General features: G+C 46.0%; 1 long non-coding RNA gene across 3 annotated transcripts in view; it reads left to right on the top strand.

Annotated features, from left to right (window-relative positions):
* LOC130254452 (uncharacterized) overlaps positions 1-25,084 on the top strand; it is a 189,518-nt gene that overhangs the window by 156,969 nt on the left and 7,465 nt on the right. For 2 of the 3 annotated variants that reach the window (XR_008840737.1, XR_008840736.1), the window contains one exon: positions 3,915-7,968. The exons of the other annotated variant lie outside the window; for it this stretch is intronic. This is a non-coding gene — a long non-coding RNA (uncharacterized LOC130254452). Of the gene's footprint in view, positions 1-3,914; positions 7,969-25,084 lie in introns of those variants that run through there. 3 annotated transcript variants of the gene reach the window in all.

Here is a 25,084-nt window from a genome sequence, read left to right as displayed (position 1 = left end):
CACTTTGGGGCTGGCTAGCACCAAGGGCAGGAAGGTGGAGAGAGGCTGTGGGGGCTAACACAGGAAGTCAGGGATGGAACAGACAAAGCCAAGACCACCAAAAGCCTGTGGGGCAGATCATCTTTAGGTGAAACCACAAGAGCCTTGATTCCAGAATACACCTCTTTCAGCTTTGAAATCCCTTTTACCCTCTGGATGGTATCAAAAGGTGCAGTGAGGGGCTTGCCATTGCATTCGTGGCTCACCCACTGGCTTCTGCTCAGCTCAGAGTCCCCTGGCAGTGCCACTGCTGTCCCTCATGGCCTTCTCTTGCCAGAGTGACCCCCAAGTGGTGCACAAGGACACCATGGCAGAATCACAAGGAATCGCATCGCTTGCGCTACACGCCACTCCGCAGATATAGCTGAGAGCAAATTGTTTCTCTGACATGCCAAGGATGCTTTCAAAAAGCCTCTCACCCCACTACCCCTTCGGCAGCAGCAGCCCTGCAGCGTGACAAACTCCACTGGAACGCTCGTCTGCTTTTAAAATGTCTTGAATGTATTGCATGTGTTGGCCTGTCATTGGTTTTCTCAAGCCCCAGCGATACAGAGGGGTCTGCTGGGAGCAGTGTGGAAAGCAGCTCCTTAAGGGATGCTTTCCAGCTGACAGGACTGGAGGGCAGGCACTACCTGCTGTTAGGGGAGAAAGCCAATCCAGTTGTTAATCCATCAACCAGAGGCCAATGCAGAATTGTTCCCCCCAGTGCTGCTTTGTCCATTTATGCCTGTGCTGGTGAGGGTCCTTCCCCAGCCTGCCTGCCTTCTCAGGAGCATCCTTCTGGGATGAGTTCTTCCTACCCTGGCAATGCCTGGGAGTGCACAGTGCTCCAAATGTAACAGGTGGCATAAAGAAGACAAACATAGGAAGGATGATCTAAAAGAATAAACTCCACCTGACCATAATTCCCTACTCCCCACTGCAACAGGAGCTTTGGAAACTCAAGAGACAGATGAGCACACATGGAAGAGAGATGCTTGGTGCAGAGTGAGCAGGAGTGAGGGTCTCCCTGTGCATTGGCACTGATGGTGTTCACAGATCTGTGTTCTGCCACTGCATCCAGCTTGCTGCACAGCCCGAGGCCACATGAAAAGAGTACAGAGCAGTGGCTGCATATTTAAAGGAAACATAATAAAAGAAGAAAGTCTGCTTCTCACAGCTTGCAGGTTGCTGTTAAGAAGTTACTCCTTTCCATGGCAGTCTCTGGGGCTCAGAGACCACCACAGACATGCAGTTGCCAGGGTCTGAAGGGTGAAATTCCTGTGTCTCAGTCTCCAAATTCTTCAAATAGTCCCTCCAATTTTTATGTTTTCATAAAGGCATGGCCTGCTGCCGGGTGACCTGGAAGAGGCATGGCAGTGCTTTGTCAGCACACTCGCCTCACTGCAAAGCTAAGGACCAAGTTGTCTTATTAATCATTTAAAAAGTGGGGAGGAAAAAAAATAAAAGGCACAGTTCTGGCTAATTGTAGGGGGAAAAATGAGGTCAGAGTTCACTTTTTTCTCTGCTGTCGCTTCACAGTTCACTGGCTGACAAGGAAAGCAAGATAAGAAGAGACTGGAGATAGTTCAGGGAACAACCTCCCTCTCCCAAGGAGAAGTGGGGGAGCTCAGGTTTTTGATAGGGATGGAGAGGTGACTGTGCTGGATGTTGAGCCACAGGACTTGGCAGGGGGGATGCCATAAGCTGCTCCAAGAGGGAGCAGGGGGGTTTGGCATGGTGCACGTCTCAATTTTTGCCACCCCGCAAACTCACTGACGTTGGTGCTGTTTGCAGGGATGTCTGAGCTGAGAGGAATTGGGAGCCTTCTGCACCAGCAGATACATTTAATTCAATCTAAGCCTTGGGGTTTATCCACTCTCCGTTTTCTTTTTTAATTCTTTTTAACTTAACTTCTGTGCAAAAGTATGGATTAGAGGGGAGAGCAGAGCCCTGGTGCTCCTTCCTGCTCTGACACTGGGCTGATGATACAGCAAAGGCTGCCAAACCACCCTTCCCTCATTCTGTCCCCTATGGTCGCTCCTGCTATGAGCAGCAACTGCTGGAGTAACCGAGACCTCCTCAGGAGCGTGAGATCCAGAATCATTCATTTTATGGGGCCCTCCTGCGAGAGCAAGGGATTTGTTACCCTGATTCCTGCTGGGGAAGCGCTCCCACAGCCACAATGTGAAACACAATACAGCACGGACTCTGACATTCGAGCTGGGTTATTTGAGGCAAGTTTGTTACACGGGGCCTAGGCAGCACAATTCCAGCAGTAATTATCCAGGCTCCTTGCACCATTCTGGCCAGTTAAATGCAAAGTCACCGGGAAAAGCAGATGTGCCATGCCTGGCTTTAGGGGTACAGAGGGAGGAAAGGGGGTCAGGAGAGGGAATCACAACCAGGGGGTGGCTGTTTAGTGAAGACCCCAGTGCTGGGGACATGCTCCAGGGTTGGGATGTTTGCCTCTGTGAGCATGAGCAGTGGACTATGGCAGGTGGCTTGGGACTCTCTTCAGCAGTGGCACCCATGGAAATTCCAGTGGCAATGAGAGAGATGAGTTTTCTGCTACAGAGATTGAAGTGATGCCTAAAACTCCTGAGGTCAGGCCAGGGGATCACAGCAGCCTGTGAATCTCTGTCCCAGGGATTTAATATCTCTCTTTAGCTCAGGGAGACTTATCTGCAAGATGTTGCCTTAAGGTAGGATCAGAACTAAGGTCCTGAAGTCTTTTTTCCTTCCTCAATTGAGGATGTGCAGAGCAGGCAGGGATTGCAGGGGAGGTGTGAGGTGAGAAAGGTGGTGTCAAACTCTTGTGAGAGGCTAACCTGGTTCCTGAAGGTTGCACAAGCTGCAACACTGGTGGTGTGGCAGAGCTGAAGGCTGAGTGGGTAGAAGGCAGATGGGCCATTTGTGCCAGCCCCAGACAAACATGAATAACCTCCAGCACTGCCAGTTCCACCATGCTTCGAAACAGAAAACAGCTTCTGAAGAGCCTTGGGATGCTAAGACATGTAAGAAGGAATAGTGGATAAAAAGGGCTGAACAGAGGACTATAAACATCTACAAAGATATGTTCACCAGCCCCTCCAGCCAGGATACCCATCCCTTCCCTTCCCAGCCCTATTTTCCACTAATGCAGGATAATTCCTAATTGCTTTTGCTATGGAAGTAATGACATTGTCAGGGTGTTTTCCTTTTTTCCTTTTTTTTTGCCTTTTGGCAGGGACAACAATCAGGACCCTCCTGCATTTAGGCATGAAGGAAGAGAAGGAAAACAGTCTTGTTTTCAATAAGACAGGGTCTCTTCCTCCGTTGCTCAACTGCCCATTTGCACAAGGCTTTCTGGCCCCGTAGTAGCCTGTTTCCCTGGAGAGTACAGTCAACATGGGGAGGCAAGGCAGTGTTGGAAGGTAGCCTGAGGATAACAGGCGTTATAAAGAGGAATTTTTTTCCCTGCTGTTTTTGTTTGTTTTACCACAGAGGCTCAGAGGAGCTGGCCAAGAGCCTCACACAGCAGGTGCTGCCTGGGAATGCAAGGGGAGCAAAATTCCTACTAAATGGAAGCATTATTTGACACCACTGCCTTTCGCAATCTTTTTCTTTTGTTTCAGACAAACTCCAAGGCCTCCTGGGCTTTGCGGTCAAAGCTGAGTTGGACTCTTCTGCAGGGGAGGAAAGGGAAGTAGTAAGGGTGTCCCCAAACATGCCAAACACTTGGGTGACAGAGACCAAGCCTTCTGGAAACAATGCTGCTGGGTTCCCACAGAAGTAGCAAGAGGGCCAAGAAAAAAAGAAAAATCACCTTTGGCTCCCTCACAGCAGTGTTATACCTTTTTCCTTTTTTTCTTTTATTTTCTTTTAATTCTTTATTTTTTTCCTTTTTTTTTTAGTGAAGGAGGGGCTGAGGCTGCACACCCACACCAAAATGCTTTTGACATTTGGAGATCTGCAGGAGTGGGTCACTACTCTGGCCAGCTTGCTATTGTCTACCATGGCTGTTGCAAGACTCAAAGAGAGTAAGTGTGGCTAAAGGAAAGCAGGATAACTCCTTCCTTTTCCAGAGGCTTCCCCTGTGGCTCAGTCCTTCACTCCTCTAATTCTCTTTTGGACTTCAGCTCCTTCCCAGTAAAACTGGCAGAATTCATGGCGGGGGGGTCATGTATCAGCAGCATGGGATGTGTAACTATTTCATAAATGATGGAACAGTGTTAAAACCCAGAAAGAAGGAAGTCGGAATCTTCCAGAAATGTCAGGCTTTGCGACAGACTTTACATTCTTCTCGTTTTTTACAAGCAACCAGGGTGCCTCTGTCCAAACGCTTTCCTCTTACCAGCAAAAATGTTGTTTCATAGAAAGTCTCATTTTTCATAGCCTTTTGGATACCCTCATTTGCCAGAATGACCCCACAGAAGTGATAGCTCGTTTCCAGAAGCCTTTGAAAAGTGCAGTAAAGGGCCATGCCTGTGTGTTCAGGTGTGTCTGTCTCATGGTTGTCCTGGAGCAAAGGGGCAGCAGTGTTCTGGTTTGCTCCACACCTGGCAAGTTGTGCTCACTGATGGAGCCCTGGGCTGCTCCTCCAAGGTTGTGCTATTATAATATTTGTTATTTTCTCCCCCTTTCACACTCTGTGGTTCCTGGGGGGGCAGCATCCCAAGCCTGGATGCTTTTAAGCAGCGCTGTGTGAGACACAGCCACATTCCTTAGCTGTAAGTCTTTAGAATCACCCACCAGCTCTCCAAAACAAGTTCAGAGCACAACTTGCAGCCACACAGATGACGCACTTCTTCAGGCCCAGAGGTAAAACCTACAGTATTAACAGCACAATGGATAGGTGGTACCCACATTCCACTGGCATTTCTCCCTGCCAGTGTCCAGCTATTGCATTCCTCAGCCCTAACAGCAGCTTTCTTGAATTTCTTGTACTGCAAAAGACGGAGAAATCCATGTGAGACAAGTATCTGATGCTTCCCAGTTCTTCCATTGCTATTTATTGAGTATACTAAAATTAATGAAAACCAAAGACACTTGAATAGAGTGCAGAACGTCATAAAGTTCAGAAAATGAAAATTGAAATGAGGTTCTTTCAGAAGGCCATTTGTATATCATTAAAATTTCTGCCCACTCAGAAACGGGAAGGAAGCAAAACTTTAAAGCTTCTGGTGTAAATTTGCAATGGTGAGAAAAGTATGTCCTTGACAAATAGCCAGGAGGACAAGCTACTGCCATGATCAAGCTATTCAGGATCAGGAGTTCCACTGAATGGTATAGCTACTGAAAAATAGAAAGGATGCAGAATGAGGCTGCACAAATGATTTCAAAGATGGAAAATATGCCTTGATGGTGTGAAACACCGATCTATCTCCATCTCCATGTCAAAAGGGGATGGGGAAAGTTTAATAATATACAACCCATCTGTGCAGAGAGATGGGTGAGGTGTTCAGAAGTGCTTTGGCAAGGCTGGTCAGAGCCCTTGTTTCAGCAAGAAATGTCTGTCTGGTTTTTACATCAGCAAGTTCAATTTCTGTTCATTTTTCTAAATGAAAGTATTTTGAAAAATATCTTTTTTAATATCCCAAGTGAATTTTTTCTGTATTAGTTAAGGACAAATGATAATGCAAACAACAGTGCAAAAACTTTTAAAGTAGCTAGAACTGCAATAAAGTTGACTCACAAATATATTGGTATATCAACTTTTTGTCCAGATGCCAGGATTAAAAAAAAATAACTTTGAGGAATGTAGCGTGCCAGGCAATGCCGCTCAGTTACGAAGCAGAGAAAAGTGTAAAGCTGATGGCTACATGTGAAGCCAAACAAAAGAGGATTAGGAATGAAGCACATTTTTAAATTAATGCGAGCTTCGAAATCAAGTGATTTGATGAGTCTCCAACTTGTGATGTGTTCATATTCCCGTATATTGGTATGTCCGGAGCTGGATGCTTTTCTGGAAGATGCAGCAAAACTACTGGGCTCGGTGCTGGGCTAATTGACTGCAAGTGAATGGCTTTGAAATATAGGAAGTCATACCAGATGTTCTCATGGTTCCTTCTGGCCTTGAACCCTGTGATTCTATGAATGAGTTTCTGAATCTGCGAAATGCGAAGTCCTGAGAATACAAACATATGAGTAGAGTTATACTTCTGGCCTCCACATCAGAAGAAAGATATTGAATGTGCATTGTTGCGATAAATCAAAGAAGCAGCTAAATCAGAGCTGTAATAAAAGTCAACTGCAGATCTTTGTGCAGAAATTGGTCATATGTCATGTGAGGACAAGGTTTGGAGATGAGATTTCTCAACATCTGAAACGACTTCTTCTGGAAGCAGCCCATTCCAAGCACTGTGGTGGAGATCCTCCTCCAGACTTGCTCTTCTGTGCCACACAGGAGCTTGTTTGACAAGTGACGATCAGTGAGGCACTGAATGCTGCTGACCACAGTGTAATTGAGAAGAGCATCCCTGCCACGAAAACCAGCAGTGAGACATTCAACTCAAGAGAAAGGGGTTTTGTTTTGCTGGGCTTCCTTAAAGGGAAGCGTGTCAAAACTGAGGAAACTGAAATCCGTACTCAGCAAGAAAGCTTACTCAGCCATGGTCTGAGCACTGTCACATCAACCATGTATCCACCCACTCCCCTGCTCTGAAAAAAGGAAGAAGAACAGCAACAACAACAACAAAACTCAGAAGAATTATGATACTTCTGTGTCATTTAATAAGATATCTAAGTAATCTGATTCATTCTGGGAGGTAATCCTCTGTATGCCCCATAACTGGATTCAGATTACATGAGTGTGAGTATCACCACTGAAATTCCTTCTTGCCAGGCTCTGAGCATCTCCAGTTTCCTGCCCTCACCATCTCTCTTGGCTATGCCTCTGGCTCTAGCTGGAGAAGGCAGCAGAGTGGGCAGGACCCTCCTGGGACCCAACATGTCTCATCAGCACAACACGGGGTGCTTCCTATGACGCATGGTTGACCACTGTGATGCAAATCTCCCTCCTTCATGCACGGAAGGTTCTGGACCCTTGCACCACGAGCCCACTGCTTTAAAGAAAACCTTTGAGAAACAGACACTTGGTTTGAATGAAACGCTCAGAAAAAGACCATGTGCTGCCAAAACTCTCCGGTGAGGCACCCTTGTTATATAACACCAGGCTACATGTGTCGTGCAAAGTGCTGTCTGTCATCTGCAGAGGGCCCGCTGATGCTCCAGCGTCGCCACCAATGTCACGCAAGGCTGGGTGAAGCAAGGAGCGCGGCGATGTCACCAGGAAACACATAATGCCAATGACAGTGGAACTAATGCCCAGGCGGCCATCCCTACATTATTCAACACTTGCAATTGCTCGCTGGTTTAAGTGGCTATATGATGTAATAATACATAAATACTGTAATGAAGGGGTTATTTATAGCCATCCTCAGTGTAACTGGTGAGAGTATTAATGCATTTTTCCCACGCTATGCTCACTGACCGCAGCCGCGCAACCCATTTTCAAGGGACTGTGTCAAAAGAGTGTTTAAGCCATTCCTCAGTCAGAGGAACAGGTGAGCAGCTAAGGCATCAAGGCAAGTAATCAGCTTTAAATATGGGAATGAAAAAAAAAAACCAAAACCAAAAACAAAGCAAAGAAGTGTGGGTGAAGAGAGGACATACCTCAATTGGAAAGAGAGGGTTAAAGTGTCTCTGAAGCTGGCAACAGCTTTCCAGCCTTGGGACCAATGGGCTTCCTGGAGAAAAAGATACTTGACCTAGCTCTCATTTAAGACATGGGAACTGATGGAGGGAGCAGGGGGAGTGATCCAAAACCTTGGACCGAAAGCAGCTTCAAGTCTTAGAAATACGGAGTGATGCCATTCACACTACCAGAGTTGCTCTCAATTTCAGTGTTGGCCTTAATTGAGCTTGCATTCCTGTATAATCTTTCACATCCTTTAACTTTCCAAACCACCCTGGAGCCACCAGTAGCTTCCAGCTTCCAGATGTTTTTTTTTTTTGTTTTTTTTTTCCTCCTCCCTGAGGATGATATGGAGAGAAAAACAGCAGGTCTTGAATGGTTGAAGGTGCAGAGTTTCAGAAGGACTGTGTGGCTCTTGCAGAGACACACAGCTCTCCCATTCCTACGCTCCATCTGCAAAGAGACTTCCCTTTCACTGTAAACACAGTAAAAATGGGAAGAAGCGGAAAGAAAAATTTTTACTTGTGGGAGAAATGTGTGATTTCATCACTGCAAAGTGTGGGTTTCTTGGGGTGTGTAGGAGAATCCACAATTACCTGGAGAGACAAAGTGGGGGAGATGGGGCTTCTGGCTCTCTGCCTCCTTTCCTCCTGTGCTGCACCAGGTCCTGACCCACCCCTGAGCCCCTCCTGTTACTGCAGCTCCACTGCTGAACTAGGAAGAGATGCTTTTCAGAAATGCTACCTGCATTTCCCCTATTTAAGGAGGAGCTTTCCCTGTTTTTGACTTGGCTCATCATTCCTTGCAGGGTGTACCCTGTGTTTGCTTTAATGGCTCTTTGAGTGGTGAAAACAGGTCTGGGTTTGTAGAGAAAATGTCAAAATTTCTTCACCCAGATTAGGACTTCCCCATTCATTTTTCTTAAAATTTGCCATTCCCAGAGCATTTTCATCCTGTGTATCCATGTGGGCTTTGAGTGCGAAGCAGAGCAAGAAATGGGGCAAGAAATGGAGTGACAGCAGGAGGGGATGTATCTTCCTCCACTGCATTGGCGTGCAGCCAGCAAGTGCAAGAATCTGCCTTTTTTTCCCTGTTTCACAACAGAGCTGCGCTGTAAACAGCATTCATCACACAGGGAGTTCCACTTAGAAATGGGTGAATGCTAGAAAAATACTATTTACAAGTCCTCCCTCAAATAAAAACCACGAGTTTATTTTGGCACCGGCAGTGATTCTCCCAGTGATCGCTTCTGGCAAGCGCTCAGGCAGGTACAACAACACTTGCTGAAATATTCAGAGGATGGGGACGTGTTGCAGATACTTGTGTAAACGTGAACTGTGGGACGAACACTTGTGCAAATCTGTGCAGTGAGGGGTTTGCATAACTGGTTTTGATTGCTGCTTGTGGGCTCCACACTCCTCGAATCAAAGAGGAGAAACTCTGCCACATGACGGAGGTAAACAGGGACACACGCAGAAGCTCACCAAGAAGAGTACAAATTAAAATTAACCAAAAAAAAAGAAAAATAAAAAGGCAACAACAAGTAGTTGAACTGCAGTCAGGCTGCACAGTTTACAAGCAGCCCAAAGACTGAGAAATGGCCAAATAAACCATTCACGTAATAGCGGCGTGTCAAACACATCTGTAAAGTTCCTGTAGCATTTGCAAACAGCGGCCTAAGTTCAACAGGATTTACTTGGAGCTGTTCACGAGATTAAAATCAAGAGAGCATGCAAATATCTTACTGGAACAGGGCCAGGAGACGGGACTACAATTGCATGGTTAATTGAATTTGGCAAGCAGTCGCCCAGCTATATTTCCCCTGGGGCTGGCGGGTGTAGCGGATCGATTGACACTGGAAGAATTACGGATGGGTGTTGCAGAAAAAGGAAGAGCTGACTGGGTGGGCTCACCAAGGTGGGCAGATGGGCTAATGTTCAATAGGTGGCACCCACAAGCACACATCCAAGGCTGGTGTCACCTCAAATCGCCCCCCATCTTCCAAACACTTCTCCTGATGCAGACTTAACCATGTGCTGGCTGCAACTGGTGTGTCCACATGTGAAAGCAATTGCAAGGCTGGAAGGGCTTGGGTTCTGTTTTGTTTGCCTTGTTCATTATCTACAAATGCAATTACCAGGGGATAAATTAAATTAGGTTGTAGCATTATTTTGAACATCTTTTCTGGTTTGCTCTACTTCAAATTTTCTGAGAGGCCAGTGTTTATAGTTAAAAGTACAACTTGGCAGAAGTACAATCAGGAGTGAGCAACACATACCACAAACAAAACCATTAAGACCATTTAGAAAATTTTTGCAAAAGACAATCAAGTGTTGCAGGACTAATTTCCCAGTTGGTCACCATGATTTTATGTCAACATTAACACCATTGACTTCAGCTGAGCCCTACAGGCACAAAGCTTGTGTTATGGGGTGGGAAACTGGCCCAGTTTAGGATTATGTATATCGTATTATTTAAAAGACAAAGAAACAAATCCCAGGAGTGTGTAAGTATGCTGAAGTCTCTGAATGTAGACTTTTCCCACTGAAATCAAAAGCAAATCATCTGTGTACTGAGAGGAGTGGAATCAGGTGTCCTCTACCTGCCATTGGCAAGGCATGGCCATCAATAATGCACTTTTTGGTGCTGGATGTAGAGTTTGGGACAGGATGGGTGCTCTGGAAAATAGAGAGATAACTAAAGAGAAAGGTGTGTCTTCCTCCCTGAAACTCGCCTCCCCCAGTCCTAAATACCTTCTTATTTCTCATTATTTTATACACTAGGATCGATTTTTAATGCTTCTCAAATTAGTAACATAATTCTTTTTTTATCCATGTGTGTATGAATATAGACATACGTAAACCCAAAGAAAGACAGGAGCTGTTACCTGGTTGATCATTGTTTTGGTTTGGGGGTTTTTTTTAAAATTTTAGGTCTTTTGGAAGTGCAATTATATTAGACATGCTGGGCTGGCCACTGGGAGAAGAAAAGGTTTGTGAATGTTTCAGGATAATTACTAACAGTTAGTCCCAGACCCAGAAAAAAAAATATTAAAAAAAAAAAAAAAAAGAAAGCAAAGAAAAAGAGAGAAAAAGAGTTTCGCCTGTTACTGATTTCCTTTTTGGTTTCAGGGGCCATTGTTTGTTTTAATGACAGGAAAAGAGAGCTGTCAGAAGACATTTGCATAGTGCAAATAGGGTCACAAATCAGAGGGGCTGTGGAGATCATGTAGCAGTGAGCCAGCACCCATCGGTGTGCAGCTACGAGGACGAGGTTGTTTTCTGTAGTAATGGGGAAAAGCTGATAGTTTTACCACATGCAGTTGAGGGCTCAAGCAATTTTGGGGAAGAAAAGCTTCCCACTTGCAGCAGGGTCTGCTGGGCTCTCATGAAGGCGTTGCTGTTTGTTTATTTTCCTAGCTGAGTGCTTAAGATGCATTCTTTGAAAATTTAGCTGATGGGTCTGTTTGTATAGACTGCACTGCTGGTGAGTTAGACCAGGGGTTTGTGTTCATTTGGGAAAAGAGAAAGAATCCTGGCCATCAGAAATGTTTACTATATCAGGAAATGAATTCACTACTTGAGGGTTCCAGTGGATATAAAACAAAAATTAAAACAAGAGCCTTGTATAAACCCACTTTGTATTGTCTCCTCCATAAACAACCCCATACGTGACAAAGCTCGGAGTGAGTGAGAGAGGTAGTTTTATTGGGACATGTGGAAGTGAGTTAATTGCTGCCGTTTTTTGATTGTTTTTTTGCACATGTTGGTGAGTTTGAAGTGAAATCTGGTTGTCTTTTCTTTCTCCCATTCCAGGGAGAGCTGAGCCTTTGCTGAGAAATAACACTAGGCAAAATGACTTCAAGCTGTCACCATTACACAACCTAAACTTTATTTCTTCATTAATGCATTACAGAGCAAAAAAACAATGAGAGCATTCCTCTGGAATGTGTGTTTACTGAGCACAAAATGATATGTTTACTGAAATAGCAGTTGCTGCCGGGTTACCCAGTGGGAGAGAGCTCTCTCTTACCACACCGGTCCGAGATCCCGGTGTCGCTGTGCTCCTGGCCCTCGGCGCCAGCGGCTTCTCCCGGCCAAGGGGGTCCTGTGGGAAAAGCCAGTGCTGGTGCTGGCCAGAGCTGAGGCTCAGCATCATCCAGGGGCACCTTTCTGGTGGCTCCCGCAAGCCCTGGAGGAAAGGGGGAAAAGGAGGGGGATTTCAAAGAGAAGGGGCTAAACCCAGGGTTTCACAGAGGGTGTCAGCACTTCTCTTGCTGTGGGAGTGGGAGAAATGCTTGGGGCAGAGGACAGGTGCTGGTGCCATGAAGAAGGTGAAGAATCCCTCCCCAAAGAGTGGGCAGAGGTGTGGCAGAGCATCTCCTGGGCACAGCAGCACTGAGGGGATGTGCCACAGGAGGAAGGGTGAGAGAGCAGGTGGTATCCTTTGTGGTCACAGAAAGGAAAACATCATTCCTGATGGCTGGGGTGAGAGGGGCATGTTGCAAATATCCCAAACAAAATCAGCCAGGGAAGGGAAGAAAGGGAGTTAGATAGACAAAGGCAAATAAAATCAGTGAGAGAGGTTTCTCCTTTATCCCAAGGGTCAAAGCAAACACATGTAGTACATGTGCACATAAGCAGGTGCACACACGCACACCCTCCCATGCACCCAGTCTCCTAAATTCAAAGGTAGTTTGTTCTTTTCTCTTTATCCCACTAGGATTCAGAGAGAAAAAAAAAAAACAAAACAAAACCAATAATTAAGGAGCTTTTGCTCAGTGCAACTGCCAAGCAGACATCAGGTTGGCTGCAGCACTGTTTGGTGTGGATATGGCTCTCCAGTGATTCATAACCAGCCCAATCGGAACAGGGTTCATCAGTGCCCCAACCAACAAAAACACAACTGCAATGTTTTCAGTTCTTTCCCTTCTCCTTTAAAGAGAAATACACACACACATGCAGAGGAAAAACAGAAGTGGAGAATGCTTTCTAACCTGGTACAGCATATTACACTAATTAAGGGATGCTGTTACTCATGCATCATTCACGGCCCTGCCAAAACTGGGAACAAACAGTCCCTACAATCTTGATCGGTCTGTCTGAGCTGAACTTCGTAGAGTTTTCCAATCTGAAAAAGCCCAAATAGGAAACATCCTTCCCCACTGCTAACTCCTGTAATTGGCAGCATACTGGGCAGTGTCCTTACCCTGATATGCTTCTCTATTGATGTTTCTGTCCAGCAGTGGCTGCAGGGCAGGTAAAGGGATCTGCAAATGTTGTGTGCTGTCATCTTTCCACTGGGTTGCAGCAGAGACCTCAGAGGCTCTGTGCTGGGTCAGCCTCCCCCATGGTGGCAAAGTCCCTGGAAACGAGGAGGAAGTTGAACCTGGGCATCACCTCTGCCCTGGAGGTAAAAGCATCTCCTTGCTGAGATGGCTTTTGTTGATGGCTTTTGTTCTGGTTACTGTGGTGCTCGTGCTTTTTGGTGTCTCATTTGACACAAGGACAGGGGGGCACTGGTGCCAGGAGAGCCAGAGGCATCATTCCTTCCCCCAGCAGCTCTTGGTGAGGAGAGCTGGGGAAGCCATAGAAGCAAAGAATCATCAAGGTTGGAAAAGACCTTTAAGATCATCAAATCCAACTATCAAGTCCTTCAAGGTGTCTGCAGCTGTGGCTGAGAGGGGCCAGGAAAGTGTGCTATTTGTATACATGCCATGAATGCATCTTGGCACCACACTGAGAAGGATTGACAGGAGCTGCAGAAAGGCTGAGTAAAATTTTCCAAAATACCTAAGTGATGTGGAAGCCTCCTGTCCTATTTTTAAAACGTGACTGAAGCACGTGAGACCCAGAGCCTTAAAGGTACCTCTACAGATAGCCCTTTAGAGCTGGGCTCCTGAAAGAGCACCTCCATCCCCCTGCCCTGATGATCCATCCTCCCCTGGGGTCCTATTCCCTCTCAGTCACATCATTTCAGACCTTCACACCTGACAGGAGGTTGCCTCTTCTGCAAGTCCTGCAGGGACCTGCACAGACCTCTCTGCCCATCCCACAGCAGAGATCTCTCCTTCCACTAGTCCCACCAGAGATGCATTGTGCTTGGGTTTTGCTCCAGCCATGCTGTCCCTGGGTTTTTTTTACTTTCTTTCCTTTGCTTTTGCAGAAACCCCTGCTGGGTGGTAATTCCTCTCCAGCCCAGCCAACTTCCAGCTGCACCCAACCCTCCCAGCTGCTGTGTGTGGGCACATTGCTCACAGCAGAACTTATAACTCCATGACAGGAAGCAAGGTGACTTTGGCTGTTTCTTTTCTTGCTGGCCAGTGGGGTCTGTGAGCTCCAGCCCGGATGGCTTGGCCCAAAATATCTCAGGCTGCTTCCTCAGCAATGAAATGTCTCCTATTTATTGCTGCTGATTATTGCTAATGACAAAGGCAGGTGGCTGGGGACAGCAAAAGGAGAATGGCAAGGCTCAGAGAGATGGGAGAAGATAAAAAGGTCAAAAAGCAGTTATTTTAGCTGCCGGCTTTGTGCAATTTTGGAAGCAGAGGACTGTTTGCATTAGATGTAGAAAGCACAGGTTTTAGCTGCAACAGCACACTCTTCCCACTCCGTGTTTTTGCAAAACTTTCTGCCTATTTGTAGCACCTCCTGCTGTATTGCTCACACCAGCCCTTCTCGCTCAAGAAATATACTGGAGCCATACGTCGGAGCCGTATGTCTCATCGGCATAGTGAGACTCCGGATCCATTGCCAGAGGCAGAAATACTCTCATGGATGCAGCCAGTAGAATAGGTGGAAATCTTCCAAATTTCTTTTTGCAAAGGGAACATTTATCCCCATGAAAAATGTGGAGGGACTGAAGGGAAGGCTTAATAATGACTTTTATGACATGTCCTTTCCCATTTCTAACTTCTTTTAATTGTCTTTTCTATCTTACAATGCCCTTGTGGAGCCCCTACTCTCTCACTGATGTCAAGGCAGGAACAGTGAGGAAAGAAATATTGTCACCCAAGCTGCGGTGCTGAAAGCTCCTTCTTGTCAGCACTGATACAAATAACCATATAGATACCAGGACGTGCTCCTAAAGTTTCTGTCGTTGCGCAAGGGCCCTTCTGGCCTCTCAGCTGCCGCCGCAGTGCAGTGCTCCTGACATTCCCACGATTCTCCTGAGAAAATCCTTTCCCCGTGGAAAGGAGATGGCATGGAGGGTGCTGCCTTTCACAACGGTGAGGATGCAGCAAGAGGCAGGCAGGAGAAGATGAGGGTTTGCAGAACACCAGCAAAAGGCAGGCTGGGTGCTGGGAGCCTGGGCACTTCAGCAGGAGTGCCCTCCAATTTCCATCTCTACAGGGTGAGTCCACCCAACTTTTAAATGCCAGAATGTCTATTTTTCTTTACTTTGAAGTTGCTGGGAGAGCCACCAATGATTTGAGCTTGTTTCTCTGCCTCCTGCTGGACCCTGGGCACCACCACACAGCCCTCAGGGGCCATCAGCCGCACCCCTTCTGGTGTGATGCAGCACTGGCCCTCACACCAGGGAGCTGTGGAAGCCACGGCTGCTCAGATGAAGGCCTCTGATAACTACCCACCCTCCCACTTCCCTGCTGCATGGACCAGATAGCTGCGAGCCAAGGCTGTTGCTCAGCGTATCATCAGGTGTGTGGCTGTGTCCTGAGCACTCCAAATTGGCAGGGAGATGACTATTGGAAGGAAGCTGAAGCCAAAAGGGCTGTGGAATCTGGCCAAATCTGCTGTCGATTTTAAAGCCGATTCCGCTGTTCCTCCCATGGAGCAAAACAACCATATTTTTCATTTTGCAAAGGACAAAGCTCAACAGGGCTTTATTATTTTGGCTTTTTTTTTTTTGGTTGCGCTTGCTAGGAATTTATTGAATGCTGTTACATTATTCTTCTTGCTGCCAGGAAACAGGCTGACTGCTCTCCCAAAGTTTGGCTACTGAGCAACTAGGCTGCATGGGGCTTTTTGGCCACTGGTGAGGCTACTGTCTTAGATGGTGGCCTATGAGTGTCCTTCAGACACTTGGCATTGCAGAGCTTTGCCGTCAGCCTCTGGAAGTTCCCCTATCAGCGGGAGGTGAGTGGGTAGCACAGCTTCTGGGCCCAAAGAGAGCAAAAGACTACTACCATAAAATCTGTAACACAACATCTGCTTTGGTTTATACTCTGTGTGCTGCATTTCAACCTCTGAGAGTGGCCTTGAGCTGCTCAGGATGTGTGCTGCATGAGCCAGGGCTGCTGGGGAAGGTGCCCCATTCCCTGGCATTGTCAGTTTGTCCCAGAGGCTGAGAAATGCATAGTCCTTCGATGGGAGGCTTGTAAAGCTGAACCCTCCTTCCCTATTCCTTCAGTGGAAAGCATGGGAGGAAAAAGCCCGCAGTATTTTCTTGGGATGGGGATGAGCAGGCGAAACAGGTTGTGAGAAGAGACAGTAGCACGAACAGAGCAGCAAATTGCACTTGTCTTTTACTCCCTCCTCCTGGTTATCCATCATGATTTTGCACTTGACCCATCCACCTCCATATACAACAAAAATTTGGTGCTTGGCCACCTGCCAGCCATCCTCTTTCTGTGCTGGAGCAGGTCTCATTCAGGGGAAAATTCCCCTGCCCTGGAGAAACCGGAGCAAGAAGCAGTTTCCCTGGGTTTGTTCCATTATTCATTGTTATCCTCCCCTCGGGCCGCCCTGAACAATTTCCTTCCCCTCCCCTCCATGTACACCCTTCAAATGGTTTTAGAATATGGCACTGAAAAATAAAGTTTAAAAAAATCCACCAAATACCCAAGGCATTGAAAACATTCAAATATATTGCTCAGCTCTTTCCTCCCTGCACCATTGTCTTAGGAGGGCTGGCACGGGACCAGACTTCTTTCTTATTACCAATCTTAACTATTCCACTGGGTATCGAAAAATAAAGCCCTATAAAAGTCACTAATTAAATAAGTTCTCCCATCTGACCTAATACAAGCAACATGGGAGGCTGCGCGATTTTTATTTTTTTTCTTAGTCTTTTTTTTTTTTTTTTTTTCTTTTTCCCTCCTTTTTGTAGAGCCCACTTCTCTGACGGGGACTCGCTGTTTTTTCTGGTAGGGGAGAGGGATTTCAAGGTCACAGAATGAATAAATGATGATAATGCGTGGCCGCAGGGAGAAGCGAGTGCGCGACGAGCACGACAGCAGCCGAGGTGCTCCTGCCTGCCTGGTCCCTTCCAGCGAGGACAGGCCTGCACTTATCCCTCCCTGTGCCTGCTGGGTGCCTGCTTGCCCTCCCTGCTTTTGTTTGCCATGGTGGCTGCTTGCTTTTTTAATTATCGTTATTATTTTCTTCTCTCACGACTCAAGAGTGGATGATTATCTCATCTGAACGTCCCCCGCCCCAAAGCTCTGCGGGGCTCCTTGGCTCCTGGCCTTGTGGGATGTGGGCTCGCCCCAAAGCAAGCGAAACAGAAAATTAACGGCTGTGTTTCCTGTTATTCTTGGGAATTTTAGATGGGTTCGTGAGGATAGATACTCGCCACGCTCAGCCGTGGTGGTTCCAGTGCTGCGTGCCCATGTGCTCTTTCTCCCTGCTCCTTGGGCATGAGCCCACAAGTGGGATGAGCTGGGCAGCTCCTGCTCCTGCTCCTGCTCCTGCACGGGGCAGTGCTCCTTGCTTTTCTCCTGGCTCGCTCGCTAACGAGCTCTCCTCTTGCGAGAGCATCCTGAGGTTTTCTAATAACAGGAAGCGGCGCCTGCCCGCCCGGGGTCCGGCCGCGTGCGGGAAGAGGTGTGGCTGCCTCCAATTTCGAGGAACACCAGTGTCATGACCTGCCCCATCACACTGCGCTCTCCTCAGCATCCGCCTGGCTTCCTCCAGCCCTGCTGTGTCCCTTACACCTGAGTAACCCAAGGGACTGCAAGAACTGGCCCTGCAGAGACAGACACTGGGGGACAGGGCTGCAGCCAAAGGTCCTGAAGCCTCCAGTGAAACGGGTGCTGAAGGGTTTGATGATCACCAGAGCATTTCCCCAATCTCTTTCCCTTTTCTAACGCAGTGTAGGGTCTTGTCCTCTGATGAAGTGATGGATGGGATCTGCCTAGCCAGACAAGCTCTTCATCTGGAGAGTCAGGCAGCGCAGATCCCTGGGGACGCCTCCCAACAGTCCTCATTTAGCTTATTCTAGGCCACGCAGAGAATTATTAGCTGCAGGAGTCTGCCTCTCTCCTCTCCTCTCCTCGTTCAGACTACATTTCCTATTTTAGCTCGCTGCTTTGCTTTCCCCCCACATGAGCTATTTATTCTATAGCTTTTACACTATAAAATCGAGGAAAAATAAACAGCAGCTGAGAGGGGGCTGTGGCTATCAGGGAGGGCAGGGATGTGTGCGTGGAGCTCGGAGAGGGTGGTAGGAGCCTTCCCTGATCCTACCTAATGGAGTGTGATCCCTGAGCCAGGCCATGCATCATCTGCCCAGCTTTATTCCTGTGGCTGTCGTGGTTGAGCACAGCTGTTCGTTTCGAGCCCAAGGTAGCAAAACAAACCAGAGCCACCTCATGGAGCCAGCAGGCTCATTGCTTAACCCATGGAAACACTTCACATGATTTTTCTGGGACCAGTCACTTCAAATCTTCCATGAAATGCCCCCTGGCCATTAACGTTATGCGAATATTCCTGTGTACTCATTTATTAATGAGAGGCCCGTGGAAATGACAAACCCTAAACAAATGCAGGAGACTGTTCATAGAACAATTATATTTGCTTTTCACCAGCTTGCGGCCTGGAAAAAAACATCCCTGAATTTGGATCATGTCAATCTAGTCATGAGACAAATATGTTGTGTGACTTGGCTTAAGTGATGGGGCTCTCCACTGGCTTTCTGAGGATTGGTGGTCGCTTTTGGGACTCAGAAAGTTGACACTTCACACAAGTTGCATTATTTTTCTGTGCACCATCTGTAATCCCAAAAGGCTTCCTGCCTCGTGGGTCTTGTGCTGAATATGTGGTGGAAAAAGTATCAAAGATACCTGCCCAGGCCTCTTAGGAAATGGTTTCCAGGAATGAAAAGCAAATAAGCTGCAGAGCTAATGCGAGGATAAGGACAGCACGGAGCAAGCTCATTGCCAAGCTTCATGAGACATCCTGGTCAAGGCATCAGCAGGATTGCTTGGCTCTTACCCTGCAGCTCAAGGGAGGAACCCTTCAAATTTCCATGTTCTTCCCTATGAGGAACATGAGGCACATGCACTGTTGCCAATTGATTGGCTCAGGAAGGTCGATTAGGAGAGAGGCCAAGCCTTGAGCATGGAGAGGAGCAGTCCTCCATCAACAGCAATAATCACTGAATAGTTAATATGATGTTCAGCCCCATAGCTCACCTCAAATGGGAAGATCTGTGGACTTGGCCCTCTCTCTGGTGACCTTCTCTGGACTGCTGAGGACTCTTGTTGCCATCTGACAGTGTGAAGTTCCCTAGCAATACCTGTGTTCCTGCAGGCTACCTGCAGGGATGACTTTTATTTTTCCATGGGTTTAAGACTGACAGCAAGAATAAGTGTTTGGAGGCTGCTCTAAGAAAATGAGGAGAAAAGTCACATTGCTTCTCTAACCAAGAAAGGCCATGGATAAAAGATAACAATTTACTTTTCTGAGGGTGCTTTCTTTGGGAGGCACTGTCTCCTTTGCAAGTCCTTGTGCTTCATGGTCAGTGCAGTTCACGCTGGAAGCTTTTTTGGTGGGAGAACCTGGCACTGGGTGGGGGGTAGGAATTAGTGTTCTGCAGGGCAGGAGAGGGCTGCAGGGCTTTTGGTAAGTAAATAAACCATTTGTTATTGAGCAGTAAAGAAAATCATAATGGCCACAAAGCTTTTTCTGCAGGAAAACCTTGTCAGCTCATGATGGACGGCCAGGTTTAAGGCGACAGGGAAACTAAGTGGATCATAAATATGTTCTAGCTTACCCTCCAACAACAAACCTCCAGAAACAGCTTTTGGGTGGTTGGTGCTTAGGGACTTTAAAAGACAAAATAACTGAGATGTCTCCTACAGAAGACATGCAAATGAATCAAGCTATATTACAGTTGTGTTTAAAGACCTCCACAGAGAGTACAGAAAATGGGGTATTGTCTGGTATTCATGCATACTTTAAATATATCATTCAACTGTGTATTTGCATCTTAGTAAATCTGTAATCAAAGGCTTGGTAAAAAGGGCTTGTCTTCTTTTTCTTTTTTTTTTTTTTTTTTCTTTTCTTTTTGTTTTTTTTTTTTTTTTTTTTTTTTGCTTCAATGGAAATACCCCCATGTTTCTATCTTGTTAGCCAAGAAGGGAATAACCCATTACACACTTCATTATTTTCCAGATAGCACAGGGAATCTCTTAGGAATATTTGAAATACAAAGGGTAGTATAATATCTAAAATCAAATTACATGAATTTTGATAAAGTGTCAGCATTTGCAACTGGTAATGCTAAAGCTGTTTTTTGGGGAGCCATTACTCAATCTGCATCTCAGTGGCAAATAAGAGGAGGATTGCCTTATAAGAACCTGCTCTGTTCATTTTCTAAATAATACTACAAAATATGGTATAGATTGACCCCTCTTTTTTACCTTTCCTTATTTGCAAATCAAAGCTTCAGAATTATCCCTGATATTTTGCAGCATCAGCCTCTGAGATACAGAAATGTTGAAGCAAATCCCTACATGCAAGCAGCATTTGATGGGCTAAAATATTCTTTATGGTAGTCTTAAAACCAGAATTACCCAGTCCAGTACATGCTGAAATTTACAGTGGTGCATTAAAGCTACAACAAACAACCTCTGACAAATAATTTGGTCATAACTCTTGTTTGAGTACACACTATGGTGAAGCAATATAAGTGGAAAACGATGCTGTTGGGTAGCAGTGGACATCAGCTTTCAGTGCCAGACTCCAGATTTCAACTTCATCAAGCAAAATTATCTTAACCCACTTTCTGCTTTTTTTCTGGGGAAAAAAAAAAAAAAAAGTCCTGTTTATTTTTTCTTTAGAAACTCACTATTTTATGATATGTTTGAAACTTGAAAAGAGACTGGATATGCTTTGTGTCCATGAGAACTATTTCATTCTGATAGATTTAGTGAAGAATGTGTCTGTGCTCCATGAATCTTCCCCTAAGAAATAACTGAATGTATTGTTTCCAAACCCTAATTCTCTCAACTTCTTAAAATCCCTTGGCACTTATTATATTCATTCCTCACAAGCAGTAGTGAAAACAAATGTTCTTTGTGTAAACAGATTTTGACAGAATGAGGGAAACTTAAATAAATATGGTTATAATATGGTATAAAAATCAGCTTCAAATTTGAAGCAAACTGAAAGTGCATGGGTAAAGATTGTCACTCATCTTCAAAAAATACCCAAACCCAAATATATCCTGAGATATATTAAAACAGGTAAATATCAGCTCTGAGGCTCCCAACTGCGTCATGTGTTTGAAGACACGAGAACTGTGTAAATATACAGTGTTAAGTAAAACAGTTGCTCCAAAATGTCCTTTCACGCAGAACATGCTCTCGTGTGTGTTATTCCTCTCCAAGAAAAATGAGCATCCTACCAGTGGTGTTTTCCTCAGCTGGCCAGAGGTGTGGGGCGTAGCTCTTCCTTTGGGGTGGGCAATGATGTCATAGGGCTGATGGAAACTAAGGGTATTTTGAAACATTTACATGGCTTATTTAAGTTACAGGGGGAAAAAAAAAAAAAGAAAGAAAAAGGTACTTACTCCAGAAAGCACAACTGGCCACAAAGACTTTCTATGAGATTGGATACCCTGGGTGGTTTTCTGAGGCATGAGGCCAAAGGCCAAAAGAGCAAAGCCACCCAAAAAGTGTCATAATTACCCTTTGGGGCAATGGCTGGATGAAATGGAACTTATGAATAAAGAGGAGGAAAACCCATTAAGTAATGTTATTGACATGTGTCTGACATCGCCAATAGCCAATCAGCACTTGCCACTTGTGCCCTGGATTTCTGAAACCATTTCTTAATGGAATAAGGGCTTTCCAGTTCATAATGGCTTTCTACAGATGCTGGAGGACGCAGGTTTGCCAGCTATTCACGTTCCCAGCCTACGTGCTGTTAATAAATTCAAATTTCAGCCCTCTGTTCTATCAGTATTGCGAACTAGTTTCAGCTTCATGCAATAACATAAAATTGCCATATATCAGCACTTCCTAAGCACCTGTCCCTGACATTGCCAAGCCACTCTGAGAATTACAGGGGGAAGAAATGAGAGAGACCATTTTCCATGCGAGATGTAGTGCTGTGGTGACAAATATACCTTTTGATTACATAGTGCAAACAGACCTCAGTGCCAATTTCAGAGGAAAAATTAAGGAAAATAGGGTTCAGACGATGCTACAAGCCTGAAAAATCTGTCTAGACCACATAAGAAAGGCATAAATGGAAGATTTGTGAGTCCTGAGGTTTTTAAGCTATAGGGTCCAAACAGCTGCTTTACTTCCATGTTTAATAGCAAAGCAATTTTAAGGAGAAATGAAATCAGAGCTGACAGAGGATCAGTTGAGTAATGCAGTTGTGGAACCAAAGCTGGATACTCATTTACTGGTGATATGGGGGTCATGCAGAGTGGGGTAGTCCTGGAACCAAGCAATATCTCCCCTCCAAAAGCCCTTCTCACCTACATCATGACATTGACACAGATTCTGCTGGGCTGGATGTGGAGAAAACATTTTTCTACAGGACAGAATATAAGCACAGTACACTCCCACTGCCTGGGCTTAGGGTGGAAATGGACTCCTCTCTCTTTGTACAGTGAGACGTGAAGGTGCTGATGACTGTAGAGTTGATCCTTTTACTTGATTTTTTTTTTTTTGCAAGACTGAGACTCTGCACCTTTAAAAGTATTTCTTTTCAGAGCTCAGAGCAAATCTCAAATTTGCTCAATTTAAGGAAGCTGACCCTGCTTTTAAGAAGTAATATAGTATTAGCAACTCCAAAATCCAGATATTAATCACAGCTAAAAATGACACTTCAGAAAGTGCATGAGTGTTAATCTTTTGGAGGTGTTTTGGACGTGCATCTGCGGGGTGAGTTGTACTTTACAGCTTGAGTTGGGATGGCCAGTGAATCACAGATGCTATTTCTGAGACTTTGCCTTCCTTATACATATGTTATGCCCATCTTAGCACATATCCTGATGGCTTTACTGTGTCCTTTTGATCACTGAATCAGGCTGCATGATCTGATGATGTGTTGTGCACCAGGAGCAGCTCAAGCACAACCCTCCTGTCTTGCCTACACAGATGTGGTTGGTGAGATGGCTGCAGACTGAGTTGGATGATATCTGGCATTCCTTGTGGGAGTTTCTGCTCTTCCCCATGTGCCAAGTAAGACCAGCTGAGGTCTCCTTCATGTAGTCAGGCATGCAAGGATCCAAGGAGGGACACAGCCATGCAGAGCAAAAAGATGTGGGACCTTCCCATTTCATCCTTAGGGATGCCCAAGCAGACATAGACCCCAGATTTTCATGCCAAGACTCTTGTCTGCCTTGCAGGAGCTCCACAGTGAAGGGTGGCAGCTGCTCACCCATCAGTACCCCAAAGCCATCCTTCCACAGGGTTTCATGGAAGGGAAGGGTCCTTGGGGGAGAAGGCTAGGGCTGCCTGGCAAGGTGAGGAAAGGCAGCTCTCAGAGCACCTCATGGGGGAGGTGAGCTTGTTTATCAGCCGAGCTTGCCTGGTGCCACCCCTTTTCATTTTGGACTGAGTCAACCCCCCAGACACCAATGAATGTGCTCTTGTAAACAAACACCATGGGTTGCTCAGCTTTTGTTGTTGTTGCTGCTGCTGCTGTTAAATGTTTTTCTCTCTTCTCCAGATAAAACTGCTTTGCCTTCAGAAAACAGGGCAACATAACCTTTGCAGACACTTGAGCAACTTTTGAATTTTCTCAGTTGGGATGGGAGCCTTTGCTTTCCTGGTGAAAGAGGCATGACCATGGGCAGTAAACAGTTCTGGGGCAGTGGAGAGGACACAGTGAAAGTGCATTAAAAATATAAAGAGAGACTCAAAACTCTTCCTTGACCTCACCACCTTTGCTGGCATGTGGGAAGAGGTGCAACAGGGGTGTCTAGTGGAGTCCACAATGTCTTGTCTGTCTCTTTCATGTTTCCGCTCTATTTTCCTCTTTGTTAAGTGATTTATTTTTTTTTTAATTACTATTCTGCTTTTCTCATTCTTGTGTAGCCCTGGTTGTACTGATAGCTTCCCTTTGCCCATGGCTGAGCATTAGTGGCTAACAGCACAGTGTGTCCCACCAGCTGGGGAATGGTTGGCCCTGGAACTGATGGTTTTTGAGGGATGTAGTGTCCCCTTTGCTGTCACCAGAGTGGATAGGATTCCTCTGGCAGCAGCACTTATGCAAGCCTTTGATTTTCCCATTTTGTCCTTGCCTGCTCCCTCTGTCAGATCTGGTGGCCCAGGAAAAGAAGTAAGCTGTGTCTTGCTCAGATGCTGGATGCTGTTTGGCATTGCTGTTGGGGAAGAACTTAGCTCTGTTTCCCAAAATGTCTATTCCTTGTTTGCTTGGCCACAGCAGCAAATTGGAAGTGGTGGGGGCATCTCAAAAATCAGAGGGGATTTTGCCTTTGCACATCAAAGTCTGGGGATTGAGGGTTATGAAACTGCAGATGACTAAACTGATCTCATGGGATATTGTCTTCCCTTGGGTGATCATGCTCCCAAGGGTTTGTTTCATTCATGCATTAAATTGAGTGACTTCACTGCTGTTAACTGCAAAAATACAATATTTTCTATGCTTGCTACAATAGCTCAGCCACACACTGGGAGTTTTGGTAAAGAAGACATTACACTTCACTTTAGAGTCAGCCTGAAAACTTTGCCACTAGCTTTCCTCTTTTTCCTTTTCCAGTTTTTCCCCTTGAAGCCGTTGAAGACCAAGAAGCCCAGTTCACACAGTGCTTTTGGCATCAGTGGACCCCTCCATGCCACACATTGAGCAACCCTGCAGCAGCATGGCAGCTCTGCATCCTGCCACAATCAGGTGTGAAGGCGTGGGGACATCAAGAAAAGCCAGCTGCATGTTCCTCCCCCTTGGCTTGCCCCTCCTAGCACTGCAGGACGCAGAAGTTGAAAGTTAAGCTTTTGAGTTGCCAGCAATTTCCACTTTGGTGCATTACTGACTTTGCTGCAGCGCTTTTATAAGCCTGTTTATAAGACAATAGACAATGGGAGAGGTTGCTGAGGCTCCCAGTGGACATATGTTGACAATAAACCCCTGTAACAGAGGTCAAATGTGTGTTCCCAGAATAGCAGAGCGTAACTGGCTGCCTGGGGAGCGCCACACGGCAAACCAACCGATACAGAAGAGAAGT

This window comes from Oenanthe melanoleuca, chromosome 5 (genome assembly GCF_029582105.1).
Source record: "Oenanthe melanoleuca isolate GR-GAL-2019-014 chromosome 5, OMel1.0, whole genome shotgun sequence".
Classification (NCBI taxonomy): domain Eukaryota; kingdom Metazoa; phylum Chordata; class Aves; order Passeriformes; family Muscicapidae; genus Oenanthe; species Oenanthe melanoleuca.
This window is presented reverse-complemented; position numbering and strand designations above follow the sequence as displayed.